Source organism: Miscanthus floridulus, chromosome 8 (genome assembly GCF_019320115.1).
Source record: "Miscanthus floridulus cultivar M001 chromosome 8, ASM1932011v1, whole genome shotgun sequence".
NCBI lineage: Eukaryota > Viridiplantae > Streptophyta > Magnoliopsida > Poales > Poaceae > Miscanthus > Miscanthus floridulus.
Window position 1 is genome coordinate 132660918 of NC_089587.1, and position 16429 is coordinate 132677346.

A 16429-nucleotide genomic window follows, 5' to 3' on the forward strand; every position below is an offset into this window, starting at 1 on the left:
TCCCTGCTCCACTTTCCCACGCGCGCATCGCCCACTCCGTGCATGCCTCCTTGCGGGACTTGGGGGGATCCACCTCCCCCCGGTCCACCGGCTATCATTGACTGGCTCAGTATCTAAGCGCACTAAGTGCCATGGCTCCTCCTCCACCTAGATTTGCTCTATGTGGCCCTGATGTCCCATCTCCTAGATGAGATGGCATGGTGTGGGGGCACATGCATGCGTGTCATAACTCCTCCACCAGGCACGATGGCCCAGACAGCCACCAGCCACCTATGCAAGGCATCAGTGGATGGGATGCACCCAGAAGCCACCCTCTTCGCTAGCAAGGAGGCCCCATAATGGCCTTGAGGGCTGCACTAGGCTCCCTAGATGGAGCAGCCCGACCCCCTGATCAATGAGCACTTCGAGTGGCGCATCCCCTAAAAACCAACCAACTCCCCATAGTTGGGTCAGGGGCCATTGAGTAGTGGGACCAATGAGGGCCTCCATTAGATGCCTCGGTGCACTCCCACTTCCCCAAACTATGGCTATAGAGGGTCAGCCCCTAGAAGGCTGGCTTGAGAGGATCTGAACCTATTATCATAGCCCTTAGAAGGGCGTGGAGCTCTAGATGATCAGATAGCCCCGAGCTAGAGCCTAGTGCTTTTGATCACCCATCCCACTGGCTGGCCCTAATCAGAATGGAGGGCGCCCAAGGCCTATGGTTGGTGGCTACCTAGATGAGTCCGCCGTGCTCTCACTCAAGTCAAAGACCCATGTGGCATGGACTCGCAAAGGGATCAGCATCATCTTCGCTTAGCCTTGATAGCCAAGCACCATACGTCACACTAGAGAAGACTGGCCCCAAGCAAGGCACAACACTCTTGCCAGCGGAAGACTGTCCACACCAAGGAGGGTTTGGTCTCTAGAAGATTGAATTCAGCCCATCGTCGCCATCACTCTAGGTGAGGCCACAAAGGGCTCAGGGGCTCTTGATGAGATCCTAACATATAGGTATGTTAAGCCTCGAGTCCTAGTGGTTCTCGAACGAAGAAGACCCCACAATGGACCCCTTCAGTGTCGCCTGGGGGCATGGGGGCTATGCTCATTGTGCACGCTCTCAGTGCACCCTCTGGCAAAGAGACCTAGCCAAGCCTGACTCGACCACAGCTTCCACCTAGGGCTTAGGGCTTCCCTAAGCATTAGGCTCCTAATCTATGACACCTCTAGGCTCGGCCCTTGGCTCCTACCTGGCTAACGATTTCAGCTAAGGCCTGAGCACAAGAAGACAAGCCCTAGGCTACCGATGCCTAGGGGCTCCCTAGCAGTCACTCCCTAGGCATGCCCCTACCAACTACACCTTCGACAGGGTCACTTCTGGGGCATGACATAAGAAGAAAAAGCTTCCCATGGCCACTAAGGGCTTGGGGGCTTCTAGGCCCACATGTCAGCCCCTAGAGCCGACCATCTTCACCACCAAGAAGACTCTAGAAGGTCTCACCTAGGGGAGGCTGGTCCAAGCCAACACCCTCTGAGTCACTAGGGTGTTAGAATAGAGTAGCTGAACAACACATAGGCTTCTTTGGCTCCAAGACACCTTGATGGTCCATGGCACACCGCTACAAGCCCCTCCTAGACTCTAGCACATGTAGACCATAGACTAGAACCCCCATACCACCTTGTACATGACCCATGTCATTATATAAGGGATAAGGTTGGACATAGAGGGGAGAGGATCCTGATTCAATCACCAGACACTCCACTCCATTCCATCTGCCTCTGCTCTACACTGAGAGCAAGGCAACCTAGAGAGGGGCACCGAGAGCCTCTCCTCCACCACATCCCACCATCTCATTCCTCTCCGATGAGGGGGAGACTCCATCGGTGGTGAGGCAACCTTAGGATTAGCATCAAGCTAACCCCCTACCAAACTCTCTTCATTTACACTCTATTGTAACCCTCATAATTTTGGGTGCTATTGAGTATAAAGATCATCAGCTACTAGACGTAGGGATCGAATTGTCCCAAACCAGGATAAACTATTGTGTCTTAAATGAGTGATTCTTATGTTCTTGAGTCCACCCGAGCCACTGAAGACCTCATAGTCTGACACTGACTCAAACAACATGCTTGCTGTGGTTTTGACCCATGACACTAGGGTCCCAAAGTGGAGGACCTAGCCTAGAACGAAGGCATAGGCCATGATGGAGAACTCACTGGGGAAGAAGACACCACCATCTAGGGTGGTGCCACTTGCTTTGGTGACGAGGCGGGTTGCTTCGGCCACCGTAGAGCCAAAATCGCACTTGACATTGCCCCGTACCTGGCGCGCTAGCTATCATGAGGTCAGAACTGTGACAAGCATTGTTGTTTGAGTCAATGTGAGAGTATGGGTCTCTGGTGGCTCGTGTGGACTCAAGAACACAAGAATCATGTAGAGAGGTGTCGGGGACCTAACACCATGGTACCCTAGGTGGTGGAACCGATAACCATCGAACATTAAAAACTTCTGGACGGACAAGGGCGCCGCTGCATTTCTTGCCCGAGTGATGGGAGTTTGGTTCTGCCTCACCCAATGCCTTTGAGCCAGCTCTGCCTCACCCAAGAGCTTAGGGATTGACTCCACCTCACCCGAGGGTTTAGGGATAGACTCTGCCTTGCCCGACCCCTGAGGGCCAGGCTTGGTCTCGCCCGAGGGATAAGGGCCAGCTCCGCCTCGCCTGAGAGCTTAGGGATTGACTCTACCTGGCCTGACCCCCGAGGGATGGGCTCAGTCTCACCCAAGGGATAAGGACTGGACCCTGCCTCGCCCGATGTCTGAGGGTGAACCTCGCCTCACTCGATGTATAAGGACTAGACTCCACCTCGCCCAATGTTCGAGGACAAACCTCGCCTCACTTGATGTCCAAGGACTAGTTTTGTCTTGCCTGACAACCTCTCCCCATTCCCTCATGATCATAGGTGCAGGGTAGGACAAGACGTTTGGGTCAACCATGACTTCAAGGACCATTCCCTACGCCTCGGTAGGAAAAGTACTGCCTAGGGAACAACAGGATGGGTGCTCTAGACCCCCCCACTGGACATAGCAGAGTCTAAAAAGTGTTGCGGGTGCATGCTCTTCGCCCTGTAGAGTTGTAGGCGCCGCCTTTAGCTTTGGGACACAGAACCCGACGAAGATATATGACAACCACTACGGTCCATGAAAGGACTCGCGTCCTCCACAAATGTCGGATGTGCGATCACTATGTTATGATCGTAGGGGAATGATGTCCGCTTCTTGGCCCCTCGAGTCCACCAAATCGGAAGAGCTTACTTCAAGCCTCCGGACGCCCTCTCCAATCGGAAGATCTTGCCCACAGCGCTACTCCAGACCCCGACCCTGCATCCCTCCGACAGAGACTCATAGGAACTAGGAGGTGTGCGGAGCAAGGCTAGGCGAGGCTCATAAGTCAAAAACACTATACCAATGTCCATACCCTATGTAGGGCAGTACTCTATAGACATCCTGACATTCCATAGTGGCATCGACAGTATTGTAGGCACTTATCATCCTTTCGCACCCACCAGAATGGACAACAAGGCTAGGTAGACTGAACAACAAGGCTAGGTAGCATACACACCTTGGTCCTCTCACTTGTAAAGTCATCCCCTTCATCTATAAAAGGGGATGCACTTCATTCAACAAAGGGACCGACTTTTGACAGCACAACACACAACACACATAGTCAAGCTGCTACCAAGCTCTTGGCATCCTTTTGACCCTTCCATTAGAGACTTAGGACCAGTCCCTCTCTTGATTATTTGTACCCCCTACTATGAGCTATTCTTCGGTGCTAATAACACGAGCAGCAATAGACTGGACGTAGGGACATTCGGCCCGAACTAGTATAAATCTTGTGTCCTTTAGTGCACCATCCAGGCCTAATGCGCATTACTATAAATTTACTTACCGGTGCTTATATGAAACACTAACAGTTGGCGCACTAGGTAGGGGCCTTTGCGCATTCTAAATCAGGCCTCGGATGGCCACCCACGCAATCAGCTGGGTTCCAGGCGCACACGTGCATTTTGCTAACCTAGATTTCATCGTCACACCAGGAGGAGAGCTGGCACTAGCCCACACGGTCATGCAGTCTCTCCCTTCCGTTAGCCTCAGCCACCAGAGGCTTGAGGGCTAGCCCAACGACTCCCTTAGACCCTAGTTTTCTAGGGAGGCCCCGCGCTGCATCACCCTCTCTCTAGAAGGCTCCGTGTAGAGCACCCCAACAACGTTTCCATTCGGTCTCCACAACACCGCAGCGACCGCTGGCCACCTTCTGGCACTACGCATGGTTTAGCCGCCCCCGAACAGTGAGTTCATGGGGACAATTGAAAATGATACGGAGACTCTCCACAGGCTCCTCACAGAGGAGCTAGGATCGTCCTTGAACTCTGAGTCTAGCAGGGGGAGCCACCACCCTTCCCGGGAACGCTTCATGGCGTAGACCCCCGAGGGGCACGTCGAAAGTGTCTCCAGGGAATAGGCCACCCCAAGCAACCCTGGCGCCAGGTCCAAGGAGGAGGTGGTAGCCCCATCTCACCTAAGGATGGAGCAGCTGAGGGCCCGCAAGCTAGAGATCGATGAGGCTGGGCAAGGGCTTGTTCAGGAGTACACGGACATCAATCGTGAGATTGAATGCCATGTAGATGGGGGGCGCGCGCGCCACGGCCCGGAGTGTACACCAGAGGATCCTCACTGACGACAGGACCCTCCCTCACTTCACTTAGGTAAGCCAAAACATTACCGCTGTGATGGCCTTGCTGCACGGCCTTTTGGAGGCCACGATGTCCGAGGATCATTATGCCCGCCGAGAAATTCACATGTTGCTCAAGCGTGCAGCGGCACAGCAGGCAGAAAGCTTGTTGTCCCGACGATGCGAGCCCGATGCCAGCCAGTGCACGCCCTCGGTGCACCCCACCAAGGATGCATCCATTCACCAGACACCGCCAGGCGGTAGGCAGCCCTCCGCTGTCCTGGTACATCAACGTCTCAGCCACGATTACAACGTGCATAGCATCATCGACGCCCATAGGTGCGCCCACGATGACGTAGGAGAGGCAGCCCACCGTGGCTACCATCCTTGACATGGTGGATGCTATGACAGCGGTGAGGACCGAAGCCTGAGCCCTGGCCTACTAGGCCCTCAGGCCTTCGGTCGACACATCCTCAACGCTGTGTTCCCACTAAGGTACCGACCACCAACCAACATCCCTAAATATTCTAGGGAAACAAACCCTGGGCTTTAGCTCGAAGACTATTAGCTTGCATGTTAGGTCGGTGGTGCAAGTGATGATGATTTCATTATTCGCAATCTCCCACTATTCTTGGCCGATTCGGCGTGAGCATGGTTGGAGCACCTACCGTCCAACGCCATTCAAAGTTGGGCGGATCTGACGAAGATCTTTGTGGGGAACTTCCAGGGCATGTGCAAACGCCCCAAAAACCCATGGGACCTCAAGAACTGCTGCTAGAAGGCCGATGAAACCCTCCATGGGTACATCCGGCGCTTCTCCCAGCAGTGCAATGAGCTCCCTAACGTTGTCGACACCGACGAGATAGGAGCTTTCCTATCTGGGACAACCTATGAGTCTTTGGTTCACAAGCTAGGGCGAAGGGGCCCGTGGACTACTAAGGAACTCCTGGACATTACCACCAGCCATGCCTTAGGGGAGGAGGTGGTTGGAGCCATCTTCGACCGCTCTGACAGCAAGGTGAGGCGAGATGAGGATGCCAGTGAGGGCGCCTCCAACTGTCCCGCCAAAAGAAAAAACAAGAAGCAATGGCACGATAGCTCGCTCGTGGCCGCCACCGACTGCAAGGGTGGCCGGAAGCCCATGGAGGGTGCTCCAAACCACTTTGAGAAAATGCTCGAGGGGTCATGCCCAAACCATGCTTTCCCAGCCAAGCATCTATACAAGGATTGCGGCCTCATGCGTAAATACTTGTTCGGAGGCCTCAACAAAGGGGAGCAGGGGAAGGAACCTGCCCCTACCATAGACTATGTATAGGAGAAGGATGACGCCTTCTCGATGCCGAACAGTGCCCTCATGATCTTTGGAGGATCAGTGGCCTACGACTCCAAACACCGCCAGAAGGTCGCACGCCGCGAGGTCTATACGGTTGGACCGACCACACCCGCCTTTCTCCTATGGTTAGAATCCACCATAACCTTCGTCCGGACTGACCATCCGGATACCATCCCACACCCGAGAAGGTACCCATTGGTTGTCGATCCGATCGTTGGCCCAAAGTGACTCACAAAAGTACTGATGGATGGAGGCAGCGACCTCAACATCATGTACGCTAAGACACTCGATGAGATAGGCGTTGATCGAACGAACCTCTGCCCCATCCGAGCGCCCTTCCATGGCGTCATACCTAGCACATAGGGCGTACTGCTAGGGTAGATCATTCTGCCCATCACTTTCAAGGATCAGTCTAATTATAGGACTGAGACCCTAACCTTCGATGTGGTAGGGTTCCCCGAAACCTTCCATGCCATCCTTGGACGTCCATGTTACGCAAAGTTCATGGCCCTCCCTAACTATACATACCTCAAGCTAAAGATGTCGGGCCCCCGCAGGGTCATCACCATCGACACCTCCTTCCATCGCGCCTATGAGTGCGAAGTCAAATGCTATGGCCATGCCTCGGCAGTCGTCGCCTCCAAAGAGCTCGCCACCCTCAGGGAGGAGGTCATTGAAGAAACACCCAACGCAAAGAGGTCATCTGAATCATTCGAATTAGCTGAAGGGTCCAAGGAGGTCCTCATGGACCTAGCAGCTCCGAGGGTAAAAAAGTCCGTATTAGAACCGCGCTCTCCTTCAAATAGGAAAGCACGCTCATTGACTTCCTCCGCGATAACAAGGACATCTTTGTGTGGAAACCCTTAGATATGCCAGGCATCCCGAGGGAGGTCGCCAAGCATACCCTGAAAATCCTCCCAGGCTCCAAGCTGGTGAAGCAACACCTACGCCTCTTCGATGAGGAAAAACACAGGGCCATCGGTGAAGAGATAGCAAAACTATTGGCTACTGGGTTCATTAGGGAAGTACACCACCCAGAGTGGTTAGCAAATCCCGTTCTTGTGCGAAAGAAAAGCAGGAAATGGAGGATGTGTGTCGATTACATGGGCCTCAACAAGGCATGCCCGAAGGACCCGTTTCCTTTGCCACGAATAGACTAAATAGTCAATTCCACCTCAGGGTGCGAAACCCTCTGCTTCCTTGACGCATACTCCGGCTACCACCAAATTGAGATGAAAGAGTCCAACCAGCTCACGACGTCTTTTATCACCCCCTTCGGATCGTTCTGCTACATTTCAATGCCGTTCGGTCTAAAGAACGTAGGGGCAACTTACCAGCGTTGTATGCTCAACTGCTTTGGGGACCTCATCGGGTGGACCGTTGAGGCCTACGTCGACAACATCGTAGTTAAGTCCAAATGGGCTGACCACATTGTCGCCGACCTTGAACGAACCTTTGTGAAACTCTGGGCAAACGACATCAAACTCAATCTGGAAAAATGTGTTTTCGGGGTTCTGAGGGTCATGTTGCTCGGCTTCATTGTCTCTGAGCGCAGCATTGAAGCCAACCCGAAGAAGATATCAGCCATCACAATGATGGGCCCGATCCAAAACATAAAGGGGGTTCAACGGATCACAGGGTGCCTTGTCGCCCTCAGCCGATTCATTTCGTGCCTTGGCGAACGAGGACTCCCCCTTTATCGACTCCTGAAGAAGTCCGACCGCTTCGAGTGGATAGCTGAGGCCTAGGAGGCGCTTGACATGGTTAAGCAATTTCTAACTAAACCCCTGGTCCTGGTCCCTATAAGCAACGGAGAATCTCTCCTCCTATACATAGCGACCACCACGCAAGTGGTTAGCGTTGCCTTGGTAGTAGAGCGGGAAGAAGAGGGGCACGCCTTCAAGGTGCCGTGCCCTGTATATTTCATCAGGGAGGTATTATCCGACTCCAAAACCCGCTACTCCCAAATCCAGAAACTCCTCTACACCATCCTCATCACCAAAAGGAAGCTATGCCACTACTTCTAGTCACACCATGTAATAGTCATGACGTTGTTCCCCCTCGGTGAGGTCATCCATAGCCAGGATGCTACAGGAAGAACCACAAAGTGGGCGCTCGAGCTGATGGATCAGGGCATTACTTTTGCCTCCTAAACAGCGATCAAATCCCAAATTCTGGCCGACTTCATCATGGAGTGGACCGAAGTCCAGATGCCACCAACAGTCATCGATCAAGAGTACTGGACAATGTACTTTGATGGATCGCTGATGAAAAAGGGCACCGGCATAGGACTAGTCTTCGTATCACCCCTCGGGGTCCACATGAGGTACATGGTTCGGCTCCATTTCCCCTCATCAAACAATATTGCAGAATATGAAGCGCTCATCAATGACCTACGAATAGCCATCGAGTTGGGCATCTGACACCTCGATGTCAGGGGCGACTCCTAGCTGGTCGTCGATCAAGTCATGATGGAGTCAAGCTGCCATGACACCAAGATGGCAGCATATTGCCAAGAAGTTCGATGACTGGAGGATAGATTCAATGGTCTCGAGCTCAATCACATCCCAAGACGCCTCAACGAAGCAGCCGATGCGCTCATAAAGGCAGCGTCTGGCCAAGAGCCAGTTCCGATACGTGTCTTTGCCAATGATCAACACAAGCCCTTGGTGCGATACAAGGGATCAGAACAGGCCAACGAAGGCCCATCTGATCTAGCCCCAGGGGCTGACCCACCAGCAGCTCTGCCCAATTCTAAGGTCATGGACCTTGAAGAGGGACCAGCAGCAGAGCTCAACCCTCTCGATGACTGGAGAATGCTTTACCTTGACTACCTCCTCCGCGACACACTACTGGCAGACAAGACGGAAGCCCGACGACTCGCACGCTGCGCCAAGTCCTTCGTTCTTGTAGAGGGCGAACTCTACAAATGGAGTCACATCGGGATCCTGCAGCTCTGCATCCCCAGCGAACAAGACTCCTGCTAAGCGACATCCATAGTAGGGTCTACAGTCACCATGCCGTGCCAAGGACCTTGGTTGGAAATGCATTCTGATAGGGCTTCTACTAGCCCACCATAGTAACCGACACCGAACAAATTGTACGCACCTGCGAAGGGTGTTAGTACTACGCTTGGCAGATTCACCTTCCAGCCTAGGCACTCAAGATGATCCGCATCACATGCCCTTCATGGTCTAGGGGCTTGACCTAGTTGGGCCACTCAAAAAGGCGCCCGGGGGCTTCACCCATCTACTTGTCACCATAGACAAGTTTACAAAATGGATCACAGCTCGACCGATCTCCACGATCAAATCCAAGCAAGCTATGCTATTCTTCCTCGACATCATCCATCGCTTTGGAGTACCAAACTCCATCATCACAGACAACAACACGCAGTTCACTGGCAAAAAATTCATTCGATTCTGTGATGAACACATCCAGATCGATTGGGCAGCCGTCGCGCACCCCCGGACAAACAGGTAGGTCGAGCGCACAAACGGCATGCTCCTGCAAGGCCTTAAGCCCAGGATTTTCAACCGGTTGAACAAATTTGGCGTGCGCTGGCTCGCTAAGCTCCCGGCCATGCTCTGAGGCTAAGGACAACTCCTAGCCGGGCCATCAGCTACACACCCTTCTTCATGGTCTACGGTTTTGAGGCCGTTCTCCCAACAAACCTTGACTATGGAGCACCAAGAATCAAAGCATACGACGAACAGGGGGCCAAGGCATCCCACCAAGATGCCATGGACTAGCTAGATGAAGCCCGTGACATCGCCCTCCACCATTTAGCTAAGTACCAGCAGGTGTTGCGACGATACCATAGCCGACAGGTGCAGGACCGAGCCTTCAATGTCGGGGACCTCGTCCTCCACCTTGTGCAGAGCAACAAGGACCGCCACAAGCTCTCCCCGCCCTAGGAGGGGTCGTACGTCATTGTGGAAGTACTTCGCCCGGGTGCCTACAGGTTGAAAACCATCGATGGCGAGGTCTTCACCAATGCCTGGAACATTAAGCAGCTACATCATTTTTACCCTTAAATAAACGCATGTTTTTTCTTATCAGTTTTTGTCCTTACGAATCCCCAATCTTTAGTGACATCCAACCCCTGCAAATCGCTAGGGGCCGTACCTCACTCGGGGGCTGATACAAATAATACAAGCACATTCTGCAAACACTTCCTGCATTGTCTTTGCAAATCTTCATCTAAGTTTTTCGGTTCTTCTCATAACAAGTCCTAAAAAACTAAGATTTCAGGAACAAGTTCTGAGTACAACTGGTAGGACTACAGGAGACCCACACCCCAGCGGCTACAACCTCTTTGCTCACCAGCATAATTAGAACTAATTCGCCTGCATTCCTAGTCTTTTGCAACTTGGGCCATGGGAAGGCATCAAAACCTCTTCACAAAAAGAGGGAACTAAAAAACTGTTACTGTTTTCCGTAACAAAAACATGAAAACTTGTTCATTATTGCACAAATTCACCACTTACAAAGTGATTTCATCACATAAAGGACTAGTGTACTCCTAAAATCCAAAGGACTATTCACTCGGGGGCTTCCCCAAACTTATTCAATTACAGTCTCTGCTTAGCTTTGCTACGATTACTATTGTGGTCGCCGCGCCAAGCTCTCCATCGGCAACATCTGGGCATGTACACGGACTAGTTCGTCTACTATGGCTGCCGCGCCAAGCTCTCCATCGGCAACATCTGGGCATGTACACGGACCAGTTTGTCTACTGTGGCCACCATGCCAAGCTCTCCATCGGCAATGTCCGGGCATGTACACGGACCAGTTCATCTACTGCGGCCATCGCGCACACTCTCCGTCAGCGACGTCCCACCGCTTCATCGGATCTTTGAAAGCATCGTCATCTGCAACAATGAGCACCATGCCGGCGACTATGGTGTTCCAAACCTGGGGCGCCCAGGGACTATGCCATCGTCATCGGCTGCAACCCTAACAATGGCACCTCCGCTGGGACGCCCAGGGACTACGCCATCGTCATCGGCCACAACACCAACAACGGCGCCTCCACCGGGACACCCGGGGACTATGCCATTGTCATCAGCCACAACCCTGACAACATCATTGGGGTAGAAGGCGCCTCCTGCTAAAGGAAGGTCGCAACCAATGGCGGTGAAATCAACAACGCTCATCGCCCTCCGGCACCTTTTCTCCTTCGACAGCGGTGACCCATCCTCAGCACAGGCGAACCATGCCATCTCATCTACGCTGGATAACCTCTAGCTCGACATCACGCTCTGGAATCATAGGCGGACTTGTGAGTTCTTTTCTCCCTGACATTACCCTCTCTCACTTAGGAGCTGATGCATTCGGTGCGAAGAAAGGAAAAGAGGTGGTGGCTCAGAGGCTGGCGGGGAGGTGGGGGGAGAACTCTTCCCCCTATTTAAAGAGGGGGCTTAGTAGCTAAGGAAAGGTGAAAGGTTTTGATGAAAAACTCTCTGCCTTCCCCTATTCAATACAAATGCGAAATCAATGCTGATAGAAATCTGAGGGGACGCACCGGAAATGACGGGACATGCTCTGGTCGACGGGACGCCGCCTGGTAAGCTAGAACATCACCCGAGAATGGCCCGCCACTAATGCGCCCTAGACACGAGAACTGGGGCACGCTCACCTGCAGGTGATTCTCCACTTCCCCAGACAGGACCAGAGGATGACCCAACAACAGAACCTCCTTCCAGGGGGAGCCCAATGGGCCTCCTGGGTCGATCAGGCAGCCCAAGCAAAACAACGAACGAATGACTGACTGAAAGATAAGCACCCCTATTTATTTACTTTGAGTGTTGAATTCTTTGCCGAGCTTCCGACCCCAGCAACGGTAGGGGCACGGACATCGCTCAGGGGCTGCCAGGGGCACCTGTTTATTTAAACACCCTCTTAGTTTGACCCCTCCTTACGTTTGCGGAACCAAAATCACAACGTGTGGGAATAAAACGATAAGTACAACTGGACAAACCACCAGACCCTACGCTCCATCGGCTACAGAGTCTTTTTGGTTCACCGGCATAATCGCATTCACAATTCCTCACACTACTAGCCTTAGCTCCCGCCTTCCCGAAAGGAGTTTGGAGGGGTCCACCTGTAGAGCCCCCCTTTCGGGGGGAAGCTGGCAGATCGCTTAAAAATCAATCGCAAAAACAAAAGTAGCGATACTTATGCAGGTTACGCTGGCCTCGTCGAAAACATCAGACCCGAACCTAGCTCAAACATGTCTGGTAGGAGCTTCCCATGGCTTATACCACCAAGGTAACATTACCGACCCCCGCTTTCATTTCGATTAAGCTATATGTTAAATTAATACGTCCAAATGTTGCATATGCAAATTCTTGCATCCCAACACTTCGTGTCGAGTCACGAAGCGGTAGTCGCTTCATTCAATATGAGCGACACCTGACCGGGGTTCGAAGGCTGGCCCGCGAAGGGCTTGAGGCCACCTCGTGTCAAACAGAGCCAGGGGAGGAAAACCAAAATGAGCCCCAGCGGCCTTGCCCGACCCCGTCCAGAAACAGACAGGGACATTTTGACCTTTCTCGTTCGATTCTAACCTCGAGCCGAACCCACAGAATCTCCAACAAGGAGAGGCCAACGGGCCACCTGAGCCCAGCAAATGGCTCGGGCATCTGCCTGGGAGGTAGGGTTAAGAAGTAGTGGAATGCCACATGAGGGCTTTGCCGACCCCATCAGCGAATGATGGATCTGAATTCCACACAAACATACTCGTTAGCGAGCTCGTTGAGCATGACACCCAAGCCATCAAGGCAAGTGTCGTAGGCTCAGGGGATTGAGCCGCTCGATCCAAGATCGAGAGACCGAGGTTCAAAGGTTGACCAGCAAAGGGTCTGGGGCCACCGCGTGTCAAATAAGAGCCAGGGGAGAAAACACAAATGAGCCTCAACAGGCCTTTGCCCGACCCACGTTAAGGCGAATAGGGTCATCTCAACCTTCTTGTTCAATCCAGCCTCTAGCCGAGCCCATAGAAACCCCATTGAGGGGGAATCTGTTGGAAGGCAGGCAAAGGAGTAACGGAACACCCCCTGAGGGCTTCGCCTGACCCTGCCTGTGAAGCAAATGGGATCAGATTCCGTCCGAACATCCCTGTTAGCGAGCTCATAGCGCATGGTCACGCAACGATCATCAAAGTCCTAGGTAAGAGGTATGAGTAAACACAAACATAAGTTCACCTCCCTCGCTTCGGTCTCCAGTAACATCCGACCCCAGCAACCGCAAGGTGTCGGATCTCACTCGAGGGCTGGTAAAGGTATGGGTACCTCCTTTCTTTTCAAAAAAACATTACATTAGATCTCCTCGCATCAAGACTGGCAGCAAGATTTGGGGGAACAGACTGGCAAGATGGCGTCGTTGCCAGGGATCGAACCCGGGTCACCCACGTGAGCCCACGCCCTGATAGCTATGGTAATTTTGCTCACCAGCACGCTTAAAATTTCCTCCAAAAAACTTCAGGCCCTACGGTCTTAACAAATGGAAGGGTCGATTGTTGAAATCTTCTCATCACAAAAAGAGAAGGAGGTAAGATCAAACAAACGAAACAAAAATTATGAAACCATTTCCAGGACACAAAAATACTGACACTTGTTCACATATTACAAATAAGTGTTTATCAAGCTAACTACTTCTGCGAAGGGAGAACCTCTTATTTCTGCTGGTCCACCAGGTTCCGTGCGAGGGGAGCCACTGCCTTTTCCATCTTGTCCAGCTCATCGTCATCATAAACAGGCGCAAAACCATGACTCATTACCTTTAGGTTGATCTCTTGATCGTAATGGGAATGGGTGACAGTAAAGGCTTGGGTGATCCTAGCATGGAAGGTGTCCTCCTCAAGTTGGCCTACCCGCGCCGTGATTCCCATGGCACGAGCTGCAAGCGAGCTAGATCCTTCTGGCTATGCCACCTCTAGGGCGTCGGTAACCACACCGATGGCAGTTTGTAGGAGGTCATGCTCGTCGCTTTTGACCCAAAGGATCCCTCGCACCTCGGCACGCTCCTTCTCCAACCTAGTAACAACATTCTCAACGTCCAACCTCTAGCTCACCGCATCCCCAAGATCCACCCAGAGGGAGTTAGCCACCCCACGTGCCTCGTCACGCTCCCGGATGGCCTAGTCCGCCCTCTGCTGCAACGCCATGGACCTCTCCTCAGCCTTAAGCTTGAGATCTCGCTCCATCTCTAGCTCCGCCAAGAGCTCACCGGCCCACTCACTAGCCATGACATTCTTCTATAGCAGCTCGTCTTGCTCCTTTTAGAGCCTAGCAATCTCCTCCTCATCCAGCTTCATCCTCGTCGACAAATCCTCAAACATCACATGGAACTCCTCCATGTCACGACGCGCCTCGGCCTCCCACCACTAGACGACAGCAAGCTATGCGCTCACATCTCCTCGCAGCCAGGCCTCCTCGGTGAGGCGGCCCCACTCCACCTTTAACTCACGGAGAAACCAGGATTTGTTCCAACTACGGGCAGCAAGATTCTAAAAAGAAGACCGGTATCAAAAACACGAAAACACAAGGATACGAAAAGGAGGAGAACAAGGCAAATACCCATCTAGAAGGAACGATGATTTTGCACAGGGCTCCATTGGCCTGGTTCAAGGCATTGATCATGGTCGAGAACCCAATGTCAAGGTTCTCCCACTCCACACTCTCGACAACATCATCAAGCGAGAACAGAGCCGATGACGGATCCTGAGCATCCATCCAATGGAGCATCGGCTCGCTCCATGCGGGGGAATAGCTACCCCCCGACAATAGGGCTGGGGGCGATGGCTGGCGAGTCCTTCCCACCATCGCCAAGACACCCGGAGACCCACCGGTCGTATCCTCCTCCGTCCGGCCCACCTTAGAGGCCACCACGGCCGCATTCGACCCCACCGGGCCTGACGTGGTCGTGGCCTCCCCCATTTGGACCTCCAGTGGCATGGACTGCACCGCTCCCTTGGACGCCACTATGGCCGCATCCAACTCTGCCCGATCCGCATCGGACGCCGTCTCTGTGGCCACCAGAGGCATGGACTGCGCCACCCCCTTAGACATGACCACGGCTGCGTTCGGCTGCTCCTGGCCTAACGTGGTTGTGGTCGCCTGTTCAGCAACCACCAAGGGCACAGGCGCCACCGTGGACTGCTGCTAGATCCGGCCAACTGAGGCCACGATGCCTCTTGCTTGAAACAGGGGCGACTGTCGGGCAGCACTAGCCAGCCCACCTGAAGGGCAAGGCTCTTCTTGGGCACCTAGCCCCAGAGGGTGGCCCCATCATAAGAATCTGCAAAAGAGGAAAAAGCATAAGATCAGAATAGAAAAATAAAGGGAACAACAAGGGAAGTCAATGACGTACTCTGACGCTTTTGGGCGGCGGGTATGTTTTGGGGACTGAACCCCCAGACCCCTGCTCCAACTCATGTGGGCGGGACCTTTTCAAGCCTACCCCCTACTCTGAGGCGGGGGCTCGTCTCCCATGTCTCATGAGGGCACGGTGCTAGAGCTGCTCCCCTCCATCACCTCTCGAGGCATGGCATCAAAGCTGCTCCCCTCCACCATCTCATGAGGCACAGTGCCTAGAGCTGCTCCCCTCCACCGTCTCATGGGGCGTAGCACTAGAGCCACTCCCCACCATCACCTCTCAGGGTGTGGCATCGGAGCCACTCCCCTCCACCGTCTCATGGGGCGCAACACTAGAGCCACTCCCCTCCATCACCTCTCAGGGCGTGGCGTCGGAGCCGCTCCCCTCCACTGTCTCATGGGGCACAGCACCAAAGCCGCTCCCCTCCATCACCTCTCAAGGCATGGCGTTGGAGTCGCCCCCCGCCACCAGCACCACGGGGATGGTCTTGGATCTGACCCCTCCCATTCACTGATCCTCCGTCGACACCCTGAGGGTAGCAGCGGATCCACCGGCTCCCACCAGACCTAAGGGCGGGCCCAGCTCCATTGCTCCTGTAGACTCGCTTCCCTCCTCGTGGAACAGGAAGGGTCCCTATGTGGGCAACGAGTCCTCATTCACCAGGTCACCCTAATCCACACCAGCTGCTTCCTCATTCGACTTGTTGTCATCATCATCGTCTTCACTGCTTGTCTCCTCTCCTCAATCTTGAGCTTGCTGCTTCTGTATTGCCTTCTTCTTCACAAGCTCTCGTGTCTTCTTATCCCAACCAGCCATGGCGCGATTCGCTGCCACCCGGGCTGGGTCCTTCGGCAATGGAGTCGGGCTATCCTTGAAGTGCAGTCCCCCCGGCTGCTCTCACCATCCCAAGGTTAACATCAGGGGATCAAAAATTACAAGAGAAGAAAGGAGCAAGAGGCAAGAAAACTTACAAAGTCAACAAACCTCGGTTCTGGTTGCATCA